This window comes from Sus scrofa, chromosome 4, assembly GCF_000003025.6.
Source record: "Sus scrofa isolate TJ Tabasco breed Duroc chromosome 4, Sscrofa11.1, whole genome shotgun sequence".
Lineage (NCBI taxonomy): Eukaryota > Metazoa > Chordata > Mammalia > Artiodactyla > Suidae > Sus > Sus scrofa.
Genome location: NC_010446.5, coordinates 23,708,078 through 23,726,093, shown reverse-complemented (window position 1 = coordinate 23,726,093; position 18,016 = coordinate 23,708,078). Strand labels below are relative to the sequence as shown.

Here is an 18,016-nt window from a genome sequence, read left to right as displayed (position 1 = left end):
TCCTCAATATCTTCAAAACCACACTTTTCCTAGAAGAGTTACAAGAAAAAGATATCCATCAAACTTTAATAAAAAAATTTAAGTTTCTATTCACAGACAATACATCAATAAAATCTAAAATGGATAAAGCTTGGATCCACATCTTTTTAAGAGACACAATTAGTACGCTGTTTACTAAAACCTTGTTACTGTTATTGGTTAGGGATCTCCAGAGAAACAGAATCAATAGGCTATACATAGATATACACAGAGAGGATTTATTACAGGAATTGGCTCACATAGTTATAAAAGCCAAGTCCTGTGATCTGCCATCTGCAAGCTTGAAAACTAGGGTAGCAACTGGTATAATTTAGTTTGATTCTGATGGCCTGAGAAGAAGAAGACTGATTGTATCATCTCAGTCAGAGTCTGAATCCCCAAAAGCCAAGAGCACTGATATCCAAAAGCAGGAGCAGATGATGTCTCAATTCAAGTAGAGAAAGTGATTTCACCCTTTTTGTTTTATTTAGGCACTCAAGGGATTGGATGGCACTCACCCACAATGGCAAGGGCAATCTTATTTACTCAGTCTGCTGATGCAAGTGCTAATCTCTTCCAGAGACACCTCACAGACATGCCCATAAATAATGTGTTACCAGCTATCTGGGCATCTTTTACTTCAGTCAAGTTGACATATAAAATTAACCATCACACACTCTGAAAGCTAAAACTGAGGATTTTTAGGAACCCTCCCTGAAATAGATGGGCCTCGGAGAAGGAGGTAGCTTCTATCCAGAACATAAGATCAGACAAGTCCATGACATAGACAAATTCCAAAACCACCAAACAAGATCCAAATGACTGGAACCAAGAGCTATTATGCTTATTTTTTTCTTGTTTTACGCTCTCCTACCTGCTTTATTTCAAATTTGATGGCTTATTGTACTAGATTGCCCACAGACACATGTTTCTTAACTCAGAAAACCAATAGCCTTAATATTAGACACTCAGACACAATACTTAGACAATTCAGTAACTGTCTGCAATTCCTTTGTGACTTAAACTATGAAAAACATAGCCAATTCAGCTGATGAGTTTTTGCTTTACTTTGGGTGCCATTTAGCTTTCATCAGTACAGTAATTAGTTGATATCTTAAATAATTGCAATCAACTATTTAGTAAATTTTTAGATGACAAACACCCCAACAGATCAGGCAGTCAAAAGGTTAAAATTCCCTATTATCTCACAACTAGTGAATTATCTATTGCTACATAGCAAATTAAATTTTTTGGCTTTAAAAATGCATATTTATTATCTTACATTTATGGAGGTCAGTAATTCAGTGGTGCCTTAGCTTGGTAGTCCCAGTTCAGAATCTCTTCTAAGATTACTATTAAGATGTCAGGTAGGACTATAATCATCTGAAGGCTTGACTAGAGTTAGAGATTTACTATTAAGAAAGCTGATTCATATGGTTGCTGGGTGGAAGACTTAGTTCTGTGTCAAATGTTGTCAGAATGCCTCAGTTATGTACCACATGGTTCTTTACAGAGGTTTATAAACATGGCAGCAGCCTTCTCCTAAATCAAGTTACTGAAGTGAGAGAGAAGGCAGACAGCTACAGTGCCTTTTGTTAACGTGTATGTGAAGCACACAATGTCATTTCCACCTTCTTCTATTCATTGGAAATGAATCTTTTTGCTCAGGCCTCAAAAGGAGAGGGATTCACCTCTATATCTTGAATAGAGAAATGTCAAGGAATTTGTGGACATAATTTTAAACCCACCATATTTAAGGTGGGAAATTTATGTCTCTATGGGAAGTAACTCCTATCTTGTATAGGAGTTAACCTTTGCAGCAAACTTTTAATTTTTTTAAAAAAAGAAAAATATATAAAGAGACAATGGAACAGAAAGCTCACTTTTACATGTTGCAATGAAGATATCTTACTTCACCCCAACTACATTATGGCTTTAGATCTAGATTGCGAGCTTTCCATTATAAACCATACTGCTTGGTATCGGGTCAGATCACTTTTTTTTTTCAGAGGCACATAATTATGTAATACTGTTTGAAAATGCCGTAGAGATATTTTCGCTGATTATATATTATTGCATGGTACTCAAAAGGTAAACTTGGATTCGTGGCACAAATGTTTCATAGTGTCTACTTAGAAACTTTTAAATTTAATAATCTGATGCCTGTTTTAAGAATTTTTTTTTCCTAGTATTACCTAGGGTTCTTTTTTGAATGCTCAACTCCCCTCCAGAAAAATACAGCTTTAAGTTAACTAATTCAAAATAAATAAAAATGGACTTTTAAAAGCTAGATGTTATATTTTAAGGGAAATTGTGAGCTGCTTTCCTCTGACCTCAAGGATCTTCATTTCATGCTTTTCAATGGGCCTGGAAAATTAAGAAGTTTTCGTATACTATGATTCAGAATTTGACAAAGGAATCAGGCAATGCCACAGAGTCCATAAAATTCTTCAAAAGCGAAGGTCATAAAATGGAGTTCCCACTGTAGTTCAATGGGTTAATGATCTGATTTCAGTGGCTTGGGTCACTGCAGAGGTACAGCTTTGAACCCCAGTCCCAACTGTGAGTTAAAGGATCTGGCATGACTACAGCTGCAGCTCGGAATCAATTCCTAGCCCGGGAACTTCCAGGTGCCTCAGGTGCAGCCATATAAGAAAAAAAAGGAGGTCATCAGGTTAGACAGAAACTGAATCACAACAGATGAACTACAGACATAATATTGGCTTCTCAAGGTGGAACATGTCTTATATTCATATTCCTATCGAATCTTTTGTCCAAAGAACAGTCTTCTATTCATATTCCTATAGACTTCTCTGAGATCTTTGATATTATTGAAAAATAAGCCTGGGAGCAGATTGCCTGATAGAGAAGTCTTGCTTTGGACAGAAATGGCTAGGCCCTCGGCCACCATCTTAGTTGCTTGGGGCCACAATGAGAAAAACATTCCCTGGGCTACCTTGATTCTGGTCAGTTATTGTCTAGGGGCTGCCTTGTGAATAATATGGCCTGAGATGTCAGCTAGACATACTACTTATTCTTGACCAGCAAGGCCTTTCTTGAGGAGTGGTTATGTCTTTCATACTATTGTACAAATGTAGAAAATCCAATAACTGTTCTTCTGACTATGACTAAACTTATATTCCATGCAGATTAAATATTTAAACATAAAAATAAATTTTCAAACTTTTAGAAGAAAAAAAATCAGAATATATCTTTATGCTATTTAATAGGGAAGGATTTCTTAAACAATGAAATAGAAACTTTGGTGCAAACTGCACACAAACTTGAAAAAGGTAGTACCTGTTTGTCTAAAGACACCATATATGAAGTGAAAAGAGACAAAATTGTATATCATACATAATAAAGTTTTAGGCATCACACTATATTTTAAAATTTTTATTTTCTTTTTTGGCTACCCCATGACATATGGAGTTCCCAGGCCAGGGATCAAATTTGGGGATTGAACCTGCATCCCACTTCTCCCAAGACGCTCCCAATCCCATGGCACTACAACAGGAACTCTGCAGACTATATTTTTTCAAATTACAAATCAATATGAAAAACATAAACAGTGCCATTATAAAACTGATAAAATACATGAGCTTAGAAGATGAAATTTATGAATATGTGCTCAAAACCAGGCAGTAACAAAATATGTAACTATATAGTTAGAAAACTCAAAATTTCTTCAGGATAACAGAAACACATCTAATATTTTCCTTGTGAAAGTATAAATTTTTACAACCATTTTGGGGGACAAGTTACAAAATTAAAGATATACATGATTTACAATTTAGCAATTTCACTCTTATTAATATATCCCATAACTATGATTATCAATCCAGGCTATACATTAAACTTATCTGAGGTTATTACTAGAAAACAACTAATTAATAATAAATGATCAGGGCCCCAAACCAAACCACTCAAGTTATTATATCTAGGCATGGAAATCTGCTTTTTGTATACCTCGATATCTCCCCAGATCATTGTGATGTACGTAAAAGTTTAAGAACCAATGGTGCAGAAATAGTTTAAGAGCAGTACTATACGTAATAAGTGCCTCTTATGCAAGATCCATGAATAAATTTCTGGAAGTAAAAACGGTGTTAGTTTGGTGTCATGAATTGAATCCTGCTTGGTTAATGCATGTGTTTTAGCACCTGAAAAATAGAAAATATAATATTTAAAATAAATAAACAAAAGAAAAAATAGAAGGAATGGGTTACATTAATATTATGAGGATATTTTAATTTCTTGTGCTATAATAAAGAACACATTTAATGCCATTATCACAAATCCACCATCTAATTAAGAATTAAACCAACTTAAGTTTACAACTCCAAAACTCTAAGCATCACATTTGCTCAAAGGCAGAGGAAAAACCATAGAATTGGGAAAATGTTTGGGGTTATAAGAATGTAAACAATATTACTGGTTTGGCTTTAGATGCAGCATATCAAAAACTGTGATTTTTTTTTTTTATGTGCTGTTCTTGGTTAGGGCAAAACTGTAAGAAAGAAAAATCAGAGGAAGACACGCAAAGCTAGTGAACAGGCAATCCATATACACAACAGAGAAGAATAAGAATACACTTAATAAAGGGTATGATGTTAAAAATTGGGCCATCCCTTCATTAAAGTTACAGAAAACTTCTAGAGATATATAAACACAGAGTATGAGGGAGATGTGCAAATCACAGAACAGTGACATGGGACAGCAGAACAAGTACCAACAGAAATAGCTTCTGTGTAAAAGGAGGCAATCAAAAAGGTTTTAGTTTTGTTGTCACTGTGGTCAAGTTTGCTCAATCTTCAGAACAATTCCAAATCTAGCAAAGGAAAAGTATTCATGAGGGATCACTAAGTACTGTATATATGTATGTATGTGTGTATATATATATATATATATATATATCCGTTTTATTGGGGACCCTGCAACAGTAGCTTCACTAACATAAATAGTAACAGCTAAGATTCAGAAGTAACAAAAAATTCTTCACCTGGTAATTATGAGATGCATTAGGAAAATATGCCTGGGTATCAGGGATTAGGGAAGAATTTCTAAAAAATAGATGGAGAGAGAAGAAATGATAACAAGAAAGACACATCAGATGAAGAAGACTTGGGGATCCTTTTAGGGCTAAAATTATATATGAAGAAGAATTCCCGTCATGGCTCAGTAGTTAATGAACCCAACTAACATCTATGAGGACGCGGGTTCAATCCCCTGGCCTTGCTCAGTGGGTTAAGGATCCAGTGTTGTCATGAACTGAGGTGTAGGTTGCAGACATGGCTCGGATCCCATGTTCCTGTGGCTGTGGTGTAGGACAGCGGCTACAACTCCAATTGGACCCCAAGCCTGGGAACATCTGTATGCTGAGGGTGCAGCCCTAAAAAGACAAAAAAAAAAAAAAAAAAAAAAAAAAAAAAAAAGGAGAAAAAACAGGAGGGACATTAAAAAATGCAAATCATATAGTGTATGAATATATATATTCTATTACATATATACATGTACTGTTTTATATGTATGATATGTATATATATTTAAATATATTTTCCATTATAAGAGAAAATATAGACTGAGCTTATAAGCACATTTAGAATTCAGCCCTGCAACTGGGATGCCAGAGCACATGGTAAATAATTAATACACAGTAAATATACTGAAGAGATATATTTATATAGATACAGATATGTTTATAGATATATCTATATATATTTGGTAGATATAGTAGGCCTCCAGAGAAGTCCAAAGCTTGGTGATCCCACCTTTTTAAAAATTGAGGTATAATTGTTAAAATCAAATATAAAATTGTAACTTGTTTGGAAAACTCCCTGAGCAGACAAAACCAATTAAGCCACAAGTGAAACTTAATTTAGATTATTTGGCGAAACAAATGAACCTTAAGTTGGACTGCTTCTTGTAAATACTTCTGAAAATAATGAGCAAAACATAAACTCTTCCCAAAAACTGATATGAGGTAACTTTTAACCAATCCTCTATCACTAGGGAAAGTGCAGACGTCACAAGCAATCCTCTTAAATTATAAACAGCCTCTGCATGCTCACTGTATAAGCGGTTTTATAAACAATACACCTCTGAACATCATTCCAGTCAGTTTGAGAGCTCCCAGTTTGTAAATTATTTTTGCACAATAAATTTTTACTATTACTGTCTTAGTAATCCAATGGTTTTGCTTCTGCTATTTATTAATTTTTTACTTTATTGACATATATCATTTTCTAAGTTTAAATTGAACGATGTGTCTATTTGATATATTTATATATTGCACATGATTACCATTAGAATTTTAGCTAACGCTAATTACATAATTATTATTTCTGTTTTCTTGAGAACAGTTAAGATACAGTCTCTTAGCAGTTTATATACAAGCATACCGGAGATATATTCTAGGTTTGGTTCCAAACCATTGTACTAAAGCAAATATCTCAATAAAGTGAGTCACACAAATGTTTTGATTTTTCAATGCATGTGAAAGTTATGTTGGGGATGATATCAACAACATGGTAGAGTGAAAAGCTACCTTTGTCTCTCCCCTTTAATCTACAACCAGCAAAACACCCACAACTCAACTAAAGAGCTTCTGTCCAATAGAACAGGAGGCCAGAACATTCCACACATCTGCACATCTCAATGTGAGTGGACTAGAACACACAGAGGAGGCAGAACCAGGGATCAGTATAGATGGTGCCTGCAGTCCTGGCCCTCTGACAGTGGCAGTTAAACCTGCAGCTTCAGAGAACCCAGTAGCAGCAGGAAAGCCAGTACACACAAATCATCTTCCCAACCACAGGCACACTTGTGACCACAGGTAATTAGGCAGCAGTGGCAGTGGGGACTGGGATCCCCTGCACCAGCCTTTGAAGTACCCACAACCCCAGCTCCAGTTCCTCCACCTGCAGTGGTAGAGCATGTGAACCTCACAACACCAGATATAGCAGAGGCATCCGCACAATCCCTTGGTTCCACACATGCTACCACACTCCTCCCCTTGAAGTGGTGGATTCTATCTATGACTTGGGGATTCCAGACACAAATGAAGAGCCCACAGCCGCAGTGTGGAAACATCAGGTCTGGTATAAGCAAGGTTGCAATGACCCCAGAGGCACAAAAAGTGACAGGGAAGGCACATAGCTTCACTTCTTATAGAGACATGGAGGCTGGAATGTGCCAACTCCCAAATACTAGGAGAGGCAGCTCAAGAAAAAGAAACCAAAAACGTTTGCTATAGTGCCACCTACTAGAGAACAAAAGAAAGGACTCTGACTTATCACACATCATTAACTTCCTTCAAAATTGCCAGGAATAATTGATCAAGCATCATGAAAAACCACAGTAACACTATACCATTTTTTTAATGACAGTTCTCTAGAACCCAAACTTAGAGTCATGGAATATTGTGGTCTAACAGATAAAGAATTCAAAATATCTGTCATTAAAAGCTCAATGAGATACAGAAAACTCAGAAAGGGCAGTTTCTCAGGAATGAAATTAATGAATAGAAGGAATACTTTACTAAAGGGACCAAAACTCTGTGAAAGAACTCAACTGAAATTCTGAAGCTGAAGAACTCAGCAAACCAGATGAAGAATGCACTAGAACACATTGGAAATAGAGCAGACCTTATGGAAGAAAGAATTAGCAAGCTCAATTGAGAAATGAACTAAGTGGAAGAGGAAAGAGACCTAAGATATTTTTAAAGCAAGGAAATTCTAGTGAGATATCTGACTCTTTCAAGAGGGGCATCGGTAGAGTAAGGGGAATCTCAGGAAGAGAAGAGAGAGAGAAGGGAGCAGAGTGATTAAAGAAATAATAGCTAAGAAATTTCCAGACCTGGGAAGAAATTGTGTATAGAAGTCCATGAGGCTAAGAGAATATCTGATTACCTCAACAAAAAAAAACTTTCTCCAAGACACATAATATTAAAATTTCCAAAAATCAATGACAAAGAATTTTAAAGTGCCCAGGGAGGAGTTCCTGCTGTGGCTCAGCTGATTAAGGATCTGGTATTGTCCCTGTGGTGGCAGCTCAGGTTACAGCTGAGGTGGCTCAGCTGGATCTCTGGACCAGCAAGGGTGTCAAAGTTGTGGCAAAAAAAAAAAAAAAAAGTCCTCTAGGAAAAAAAGATAATAAACTACAATGGAACCCCCATTAAGATATCAGCAGATTTCTTAACAGATACCCTATGAGCCAGGAGAGAGTGGAATGGCATTCTCAAAACATAGAAAGATAAAAACTGCCACAAAGAATACTTTATCCAGCAAAGTCGTCATTTGGATATGAAGGAGAAATAAAGACCTCAGGCAAATAAAACCTGTAGGGAGTTCATCACCACTGGAATTGCCTTGAGAGATATTCTTCCACTAGAGACACAACAGCCAAAATACACAAAACTTTAAGGTAATGGATAGAAACAAATTTTAACTCCTTATCAGAAATTGGTTTTAAAACATTTTTATTAAAGCATAATGATTAAAGAGAAAAAAGAAGGAAACAACTATACCTATTTCAGGTTGGTAATGAGCTTATACATAAAACAGGAATAATTTGAGACAGCAAAAATAGAAAAGGGGGAAAGGAAAAAGATGGGACACATAAAGGTAAGTTAAGATGCCATCAGCATAAAAGGGGTATTTTATCTTTGGGACTTTTAATACAAATCTCAGAGTAACATCAAAACATAGACATAGAGCAAAACATGAAAATAAACAGATGAAATTGATAAAAATATCATAGATAATCATTGAACTAAAATGGTAGACCAAAAACACAAGTTAAAGCAAACAATGTATATAGAGCAACAAGAAAGCAAAAGATAAAATTGGCAGTACTAAGACTTCATCTTTCAATAATCACCCTAAATATAAATGGATTGAATTCACCAATTCAAAGATACAGAGTGGCTGAATGGATTAAAAAACAAGACTCAATTTAATGCTAATTTCAAGAGAGACAGCTTAGCTCTAAATATGTAAGCTAAAATGAAAAATGCAAGATGATGCTCCAATTTCCAAAAGGAAGGTGTGGCAATTTCTTAAAATAAGACAACAATGCCTTTGCCACATTGATTGACTCTTCCTTTCAAGAAAGATTTCTCTGTAGCATGCAGTGCTGTTTGATTAGCATTTTACCCATAGGAGAACTTCTTTACAAAATGAGTCAATCCTCTCAAACCCTGCCACTGCTTTATCAACTAAGATGATGACATATTCTAAATCCTTTATTGTCATTTCAACAATCTTCACAGCATGATTACCAGTAGATTTTATTTCAAGAAAAGACTTTCTTTGCTTATCCATAAAAACAACTCTGCATCCATTAAAGTTTTAATCAAGAAATTGCACTTCTAATTCTAGTTCTCTTGCTATTTCCACCACATCTGCAGTTACTTACTCACATCTTAACTCCCTCGAAGTCATATCTATGAGGATTCGGGTCAACTTCTTCCAAACCATTGTCAATGTTGATATTCTGACCTCTTTCGGTGAATCACAAAGGTTCCTAATGGCATCTAGAGTGATGAATCATTTTCAGAAAGTTTTCATTACTTTGTCCGCATCCAACAGCAGAATCACCATCTATGACCTTACAAAAATGTTTTTCTTAAGTGATAAATAATAAGGCTTGAAAGTTCAAAATGACTCTTGGATCTACAGAATGGCTTAAGAATAGATGTTATGTTAGCAAGCATTAAAACAACATTCAACTCACTTTACAACTCCATCAGACATATTGGGTGACCAGGGGCATTGTCAGTGAGCAGTAATATTTGAAAAGTACATATATATATATATATTTTTTTTTCTGAACAGTAGTTCTCAACAATGGGTTTTAAATATTCAGGAAACCATGTTGTAAACAAATGTGCTGTCCTCTAGGCTTTGTTGTTTTCTATATAAAGCAAAGGCAGAATAGATGCAGCATAATTCTTAAGGGTTCTAGGCTTTTGGGAAGGATAAATGAGCGTTAGCTTCAATCAGCATTGGTGTCACCAGCTAATTTGCCCATAACAAGAGTGTCAGTCTGTCCTTTGAAGCCAGATATTCTAGCCACAAAAAGTCCTAGATGGCAATTTTTTCCCAGTGTTAAGCTATGTCATATACATTGAAAATATGTTGTCTGGTGTTATTTAGTGTCATTAATCACTTTAGCTATATCTTCAGGATAACTTGCTACATCAGCACTTGCTGCTCTACCTTGCAACTTTTATGTTATAGAAACAGCTTCTTTCCTTAAACCTCATTAACCAACCCCCTGCTAACTTCTAACTTTTCTTCTGCAGCTTCTTTGCCTCTCTCAGCCTTCTCAGAATTGAAGAAAGTTAGGGTCTTTTGCTAAGCAACCCACTAAGAGTAAGGGTTTTGGCTTAAGGGAATGTGACTAATTTAATCTTCTATCCAGACCACTAAAACTTTCTCTGTAACAGCAATAAGGTTGTTTCACTTTCTTATCATTTGTGTGTTGATGAAAGAAAGTTCCACTTTGAATTTTCTTCAACTTTTCCTTTGCATTCTCAACTTGACTAACTGGTACAGGAAACTTAGTTTTCAGCCTTTCTCAGCTTTCAACATGCCTTTCTCACTAAGCTTAATAATTTCTAGCTTTTGATTTAAAGTGAGGGACATGGTATTTTTCCTTTCACTCAAACACTTAGAGGCCATTATAAGGTTTTTTAATTGGCCTAATTTCAATATTGTTATGTTTCAGGCAATAAGGATTCCTGAGGAGAAGGAGAAAGACAGGGCAACTGGGGGTTCATGGAGCAGTCAGAACACAAACAACACTTTTCATTGTCTAATATGAGTGTGGTTTGTGGTGCAAAACAATTACAATAGTAACATTAAAGATCACTGATCATCGATCACTATAACAAATATAATAATAATGAAAATGTTTGAAATATTAGAACACCTGCAAAAATATGACACAGAGACACAAAGTGAGCAAATACTGCCGCAAAAATGGTGTCTATTGACTTATTCTAGGCAGGGTTACCACAAAGCTGGACTTTGTAAAAAACACAGTATCTGCAAAGCACAGTAAAAACAAAGTATTCCTGTAATAAAGTACTGTTGATTATAATTATAATGCTGTGCATTAGATCTCCAGAACTTATTTATCCACTAGTTGTAAGTTTATAATTAGAAAAATTATTATAAGGTAAGATTGTTTCATATTTGCCACTAAGGAGAAGAGTTAAATTGGGTGTGGGTTTTTGGTTGTCCAAAGTATGGCAATTTTAGTGAGATAATTACCCTCTTGACCGAATTTCTCCCTAACGAGCTTTAAATATATGCAGAGTAGACTCAGGCTGGAACATTTCATTTTCATTCTTCTCTCTCTCTCCCCCTTTCCCTCTCTCTTTCCTGCTCCATCTTTATCTCTTTTTCTTTTGTTGTAGTTCTTATAGATTTTATTCTCTTTTCTCCAATTCTCTCTATAGATGTTTACTCTCTTTTTAACAATTTAGACTAGAATATTATACATTTAATTTTGATAACACCTTTTCTTTTTAGTTAAAATATTGTTATGAAAGACAATTGAAGAAATGTTCATGTAGTTCCTATGTTTGGTTTGAGAACCTGACGTGTTTTCTGAATTTGGTGAAAATATTTATTATTTTCTGTGCTCTTTGTCTTCTGAAAAATTATATATAAAGGTACATAATCTAGAGACACCCCACTTAGAAATTGCTTAAATTTTGATTCTGGGAACAATATTGCAGACTATCTCTGATGATGAAAAAAATCTGTTCTGAAAAAACACTGAAAATCTATTCTGAAAAGCCTCCTTTGACTGGAATAGAGAAGCAAAAGAAAGTAGGAAAATATAGTTGTTTTATTTTTGAATATTAAATTCTTTGTGGGATGATAGGAGGGGTTAATTTTATCAGTTGGGGATACAGTATTTGGTAATGGAGGCTATTTGCAGTGATCAAATTTTTCCTATTCTACAAGATTTGAGAATTTTATATTACTGACATCTTATTATTTAGATTATATTGATATTAATTATATAATTTATCATATAAATTTTCTAGTGAATTTGATATAACCCCTCATCTGAACAATATACAAGATGGAAAATAGACTACAGTGATTTTTAGCCATGTTTTTATCCTTAGATAAGAGACATTCACAGATGAAACTGAGGGGTTGATTTGAGACTGAGAGGGTAGAAATTTATGAAGAGTAGCAAATAAAAATTATGGATGAATTGACTATGCTACTTATCCACACAGGTGTCCCTTTAGTCCATGCCAGGATGAACACAGTGTTGAGCACCTATTAAATGTGTCCAGAGGTTTCAGTGAATATAAAGGATTATAAGCCATTTATACTTTACTGCATATGTGAGAAAATAGGTGATGGAAGAAGCTTTTAGCATTAGATATTTTTATTTCCTATAGTCCAGGCCACATTCTCTGTAGTCCATGAAAATTTTTTCTTAACAATTCTTTCCATTCATCTTTATAAGCTTCAACTTATTTTTCAGAAAAGGAACTGTTCCTCTTTAGCTACTGTATCCATATTTACATACCTTTTTTTTTTTTTTTCACCAAGAGCCATTTTCTTACTATTGTCTAACCTCCCAGGTGGAAGATTTTATTAAAAAATCAAATCTTTCACAAGAATTACAAAAAGCAGACTCTAGGAGTTCCTGCCATGGCACAGTGGGATAAGAATCTGACTGTAGCATCTCAGGAAACTGCAGAGGTGTGGGTTTCATTGATCCCCAGCCTGGCATAGTGGGTTAAAGAATCCAGGATCGCCACAGCTGTGGTGTATGTCACAGCTGTGGCTTGGATTCAGTCTGGCCTGGGAACTTCCATATTCAGTAGGTGCAGATGTTTAAAAAAAAAAAAAAAAAAAAAGCAGATCTGTAATTATTGCATTAATTTGGATTTTCTTTGCTTATTCTTCTCCATAAGTAAAACAGCTTAGTTTCTTTATTGAAAAAACAAAAAAACAAAAAACCAGCGAAGTCCCTCTGAGTGCCTAATTGTCCTTTTTTTCTTTTAACCCAGAAATGGAATGACTCAAATCTAATCTCTTTTTTTGTGTGTGTGTGAATATGGATACTTTCTTTTTTTTCTTTTTTTCTTTTCTATTTTATTATTATTTTTTAATAGTTATTTCCTCAATACAATTTTGTTTTTCCTACTGTACAGCATGGTGGCATAACTCTCCTACACTTCAGGCAATATTACAAAGCTACAGTCATCAAGACAGTGTGGTACTGGTACCAAAACAGACATATAGACCAATGGAACAGAATAGAGAACTCGGAAATAAACCCAGACCCCTATGGCCAATTAATCTCCGACAAAGGAGCCAAGAACATAAAATGGGAAAAAGACAGTCTTTTCAGCAAGCATTGCTGGGAAACCTGGACAGCTGCATGCAAATCAATGAAACTAGAACACACCCTCACATCATGCATGAAAATAAACTCAAAATGGCTGAAAGTCTTAAATATAAGACAAAACATCATCAAATTCCTGGAAGAGAACACAGGCAAAACATTTTCTGACATCAACCTAATTGTTTTTTAAATGACTTTATTAAAGCTAGAAGAACAAAGGGTAAGCTCATGTTGGCTTTCTTTTCACTGTCCAGCTCCCACTCTGATTGGGATAGAAATCAAATCGATTTTTATTATGCTCAAGTGACAAAAAATGGGCAACAAACTTTTTCCATAGATTATGGTACGTTTTAAGCAGGACTTCTGTCGATGTATGTTTTTTCAAACACCACAGCTCACACACAGTGATGTACAGACTTTTTAAATGGATGGCTGTGTTTATGGTGCCAGCTGCCAGAGGTGGGCATATTCACAAAGCGGGGATTCTTGGCCCCAGCACCCCTCACCCAGCTGTGACACAGACACTCCAGCCATACGTGAGAGAGAAATTAGAAGGGACTCAGGAGCAGCAAAAGAGTGGTATAAGCTTGGGGCAGGGTTAAATCACTCTACTCAACAGAACCTAAGGAAAATCATGAGTGAAGAAAGAAGATAATTGTTAGCTGTAGGGAAGGGAGGGGGAACTGGAGAAAACAGATATACTAAATGAAGACTTAAGAAGTTGTGTGTTCTGCTATCTATGACATAAACCTCCATACGTATTTCCTTCTAAAATTTTTAGTAGAACTTAAAAGAAAAAGTCACAAAGAACTGTATGTTGTTAGAATGTGATTAGAAATTCTGAAGAAAAAAAAAACACATAAGAATCAGGGTCTGTGTATTCTTTATCACTCACATGAAACAGAATTGGGTCATTAAACTCAGGTTTCAGCAGACCTCTGGGTTAAATACCACATGAAAATTCCAGTAGAGTGTTGGTAGAATGAATTATTTTAATGGCAAATGTTGATTTCCAAGAATTGAACCAGAAGCAAGTTTTATTGTCTTAACTGTTGAGCTTTGCACAGTGAACCCAGTGTCACATAAATAAGTAAAATACAGGAAAGCTTTAATGTTTTATGCTTCCCTTCCTTGACCTTGTGAAGAGAGAAAAAAATGATAATACTTCAGCCCAAATGGCACAATAAATTTTAACATCTCACCTCCATAAGCAAGGGTGGGCCACATGTTGAGGATAGGAAAGAGAGTTAGGCTTAATATTAAAAGGACTTAAATCTAGAACTGTCCTGCCTCTTCGAAGGAAGAACAATAATTCTACCATAAAAAATTGTATTATAACAAAAAAGATCCAGGTGATGGTGCAAACTAGATGATTTTTCTGCTGCCTAAAGCAATTTTTAAAGGATGATCAATGGATGTAACTTTCAATAGTTTGGACTGAGCAGATATGATTCAGAAACCAAGATGCAGAGTTCCCATTGTGGCTCAGCGGAAACAAAGCCAACTAATATCTATGAAGATGCAGGTTCTATCCCTGGCCCTGCTCAGCAGGTTAAGGATCCTGTGTTGCTGTTAGCTGCAGTGTATGTCATAGATGCTGTTCAAATTGGATCTGACTGTGGCATAGCTGCCAGCTGTGGCTGTAGCTCCAGCTCCAATTTTACTCATAGCCTAGGAACTTCCACACGCTGTACCTGCAGCCCTAAAAAAAAAAAAAAAAAAAAAAAAAAAAAAAAAAAAAAAGAAAGAAAAGAAAAGAAAAAAAGAAACCAAGATGCTTCCTTGTAAAATTCATCTTTCTATTTAAAATATACTGCTAATAGCCAATAGGATTATCATATTTCAAATATGGCAATTGTACATATTTCAAGCTACTACAGTATATGCAATTTGCATATACTTTTTCATCCTCAAGTCCTAAAGGCTTAAGCCAACAAAGTAGAAAGTCCAGCGACTTAACATTAAATGCCCCATTAATTAGCAGTACATGAAAGAAGATCCTGGATTATCAAGGAGTTTGTCCAAGAAAAATCCAACCCATTAAGAATCTGGGATTTTTCACCCAATTAAATATTTATAATAAGCACTTGAGAATTGAAATTGCCCCTATGCAATTTATTTTATATTTTATTCTTTGGATATTTTTTATTTTTTATTATGATTTTTATTCTATTATAGTTGATTTACAATGTTCTGTCAGTTTCTCTACTGTATACAGTAGAGAAACTGACAGAACACTGTAAATATATATATATATACACATATATATATATATTCTTCTCAAATTATCCTTCATCATGTTCTATCACAAGTGACTAGTTTCCTGTGCTATAGAGCAGGATCTTATTGCTTATCCACTCCAAATGTCATCGTTTGCATCTATAAACCCCAGATTCCCAATCCATCACACTCTCTCCCCCTCCTCCTTGGCAACCACAAGTCTATTCTCCAAGTCCATGAGTTTCTTTTCTGTGGAAAGTTTCATTTTTGCCATTTATTAGATTCCATATATGTGATATCACATGGTATTTGTCTCTTTCTGACTTACTTCAGTTAATATGAGAGTCTCTAGTTTCATCCATGTTGCTGAAAATTGCATTATTCTTCTTTTTTATGGCTTAGTAGTATTCCATTGTGTATATATACCACATCTTCTTAATCCATTCATCTGTAGATGGAAATTTAGGTTGTTTCCATGTCTTGGCTATTGTGAATAGTGCTGCAATAAATATATGGGTTCACGTATCTTTTTCAATGAAAGCTTTGTCTGGATATATGCTGAGGAGTAGGATTGCCTGGTCATATGGTAGTTCTATATTTAGTTTTCTGAGGTACCTCTATGCTGTTTCAAATAGTAAATGTGAACATGTAGGAGGGTACCCTTTTCTCCACACCCTCTCCAAAATTTGTTATTTGTTGACTTGTTAATGGCCATTCTAACTGGTGTGAGGTGGTACCTCATAGTAGTTTTGATTTGCATTTCTCTAATAATTAGTGATGTTGAGCATTTTTTCATGTGCTTGTTGGCCATCTGTATATCTTCTTTGGAGAAATATCTATTCAGATCTTTTGCCTATTTTTTCAATCCGGTTTTTTTTGTTTTTTGTTTTTTGGTCTTTTTTTTTTGCTGTTGAGTTATATAAGTTGTTTGTATATTTTAGAGATTAAGCACTTATCAGTTGCATTATATGAAACTATTTTCTCCCACTCCGTAGTTTGTCTCTCTCTCTTTCTCCCTCCCTCTTTTTTTTTTTTTTAATGGTTTCCTTGCTGTGCAAAAGCTTGCCACTTTGATTAGTTCCCATTGGTTTATTTTTGCTTTTATTTCTTATCATGGGAGACTGACCTAAGAAAACATTTGTATGGTTGATGTCAGAGGGTGTTTTGCCTATGTTCTCCTCTTCTAGGAGTTTTATGGTGTCTTGTCTTACATTTTCGTCTTTAAGCCATTTTGAGTTCATTTTTGTGCGTGGCATGAGGGTGTGTTCCAGTTTCATTGATTTACATGTGGCTATTCAGTTTTCCCAGCACCATTTGCTGAAAAGACTGTTGTTTCCCATTTTATATTCTTGCTTCCTTTGTCAAAGATTAATTGACCATAGGTGTCTGGTTTATTTCTGCATTCTCTACTCTGTTCCATTGGTCTGTATGTCTTTTTGGTAAAGTACTACATTGTCTTGATTCCTGTAGCTTTGTAATATTGTTTGAAGCCTGGGAGAGCAATGCCTCCTGCTTGGTTTTTGTTCCTGAGGAGTGCTTTGGCAATTCTGGATATTTTATAGTTCCATATAAATTTTTGGATTGTTTGTAGTGGTTCTTTGAAAAATGCCGTGGGTAATTTGATAGGGATTGCATTGAACCTGTAGATTGTTCTGGGTAGTGTGGCCATTTTTATGACATTAATTCTTCCAACCTAGGAACATAGAAAATCTTTCCATTTCTTTGAATCTTCTTTAATTTCCTTGATAAATATTTTATAATTCTTGGCATATAAGTCTTTCACCTCCTTGGTCAGGTTTATTCCTAGGTATTTAATTTTTTTGGATGTGGGCCCTTATGCATTTTAACTATGAAAACTAATATTTGAGACCAGTTGCCAAAGTTTCTTAAACATTTGCTATAAAATATTCTTGCCCAAGGTGGTAAGCCTGGAAATAAACGACTCAAGTATTTACTTCAAGTATCTCTATTAAATAACTTTTAGGGCAAACAGTTTATTTTCATGGCAAAAAAAATGGTAACTTGAGCAAAAAAGCTTGTTTTTTGTCCTTTTTAAAATGTCTTTATTATAATATAGTTGATTTACAATGCTGTGCCAATTTCTGCTATATAGCAAATTGACCCTCTCATTCATACATACATATAAATACACACACACACACACACTCTTAGCAAGTTTTCCTTAGAGTATGATAAAAAGCTTTCTTTCAAAAATATTGTTTTACTCAAAATTTGCTTCAAGATTCTCAATACTAAAGTCTTATGTTATGAACTTTACCCAATTCTAATAAGCTTTTACCCAATTCTTTACCCAATTCTAATAAACATTTAATGACATGTCTTAAACCATTTACTGTCATATTCCAAACCCAATAAATATCCTAGTAAT

At 35.0% G+C, this 18,016-nt stretch overlaps 2 long non-coding RNA genes across 3 annotated transcripts in view; one reads left to right on the top strand and one right to left on the bottom strand.

Annotated features, from left to right (window-relative positions):
- The window catches only part of LOC110260236, a 911,564-nt gene that overhangs the window by 731,184 nt on the left and 162,364 nt on the right, over positions 1-18,016 (top strand). The window lies entirely within an intron of this gene.
- Positions 3,323-18,016, bottom strand: part of LOC110260235 — a 62,638-nt gene continuing 47,944 nt past the window's right edge. Inside the window, exons 3-4 of one of the 2 annotated variants that reach the window (XR_002343152.1) lie at positions 9,436-9,553; positions 3,323-4,181 (exon numbers count right to left, since the gene is read on the bottom strand). This is a non-coding gene — a long non-coding RNA (uncharacterized LOC110260235). The remainder of the gene's footprint in view (positions 4,182-9,435; positions 9,554-18,016) is intronic. The other variant, XR_002343151.1, reaches the window with a different exon arrangement.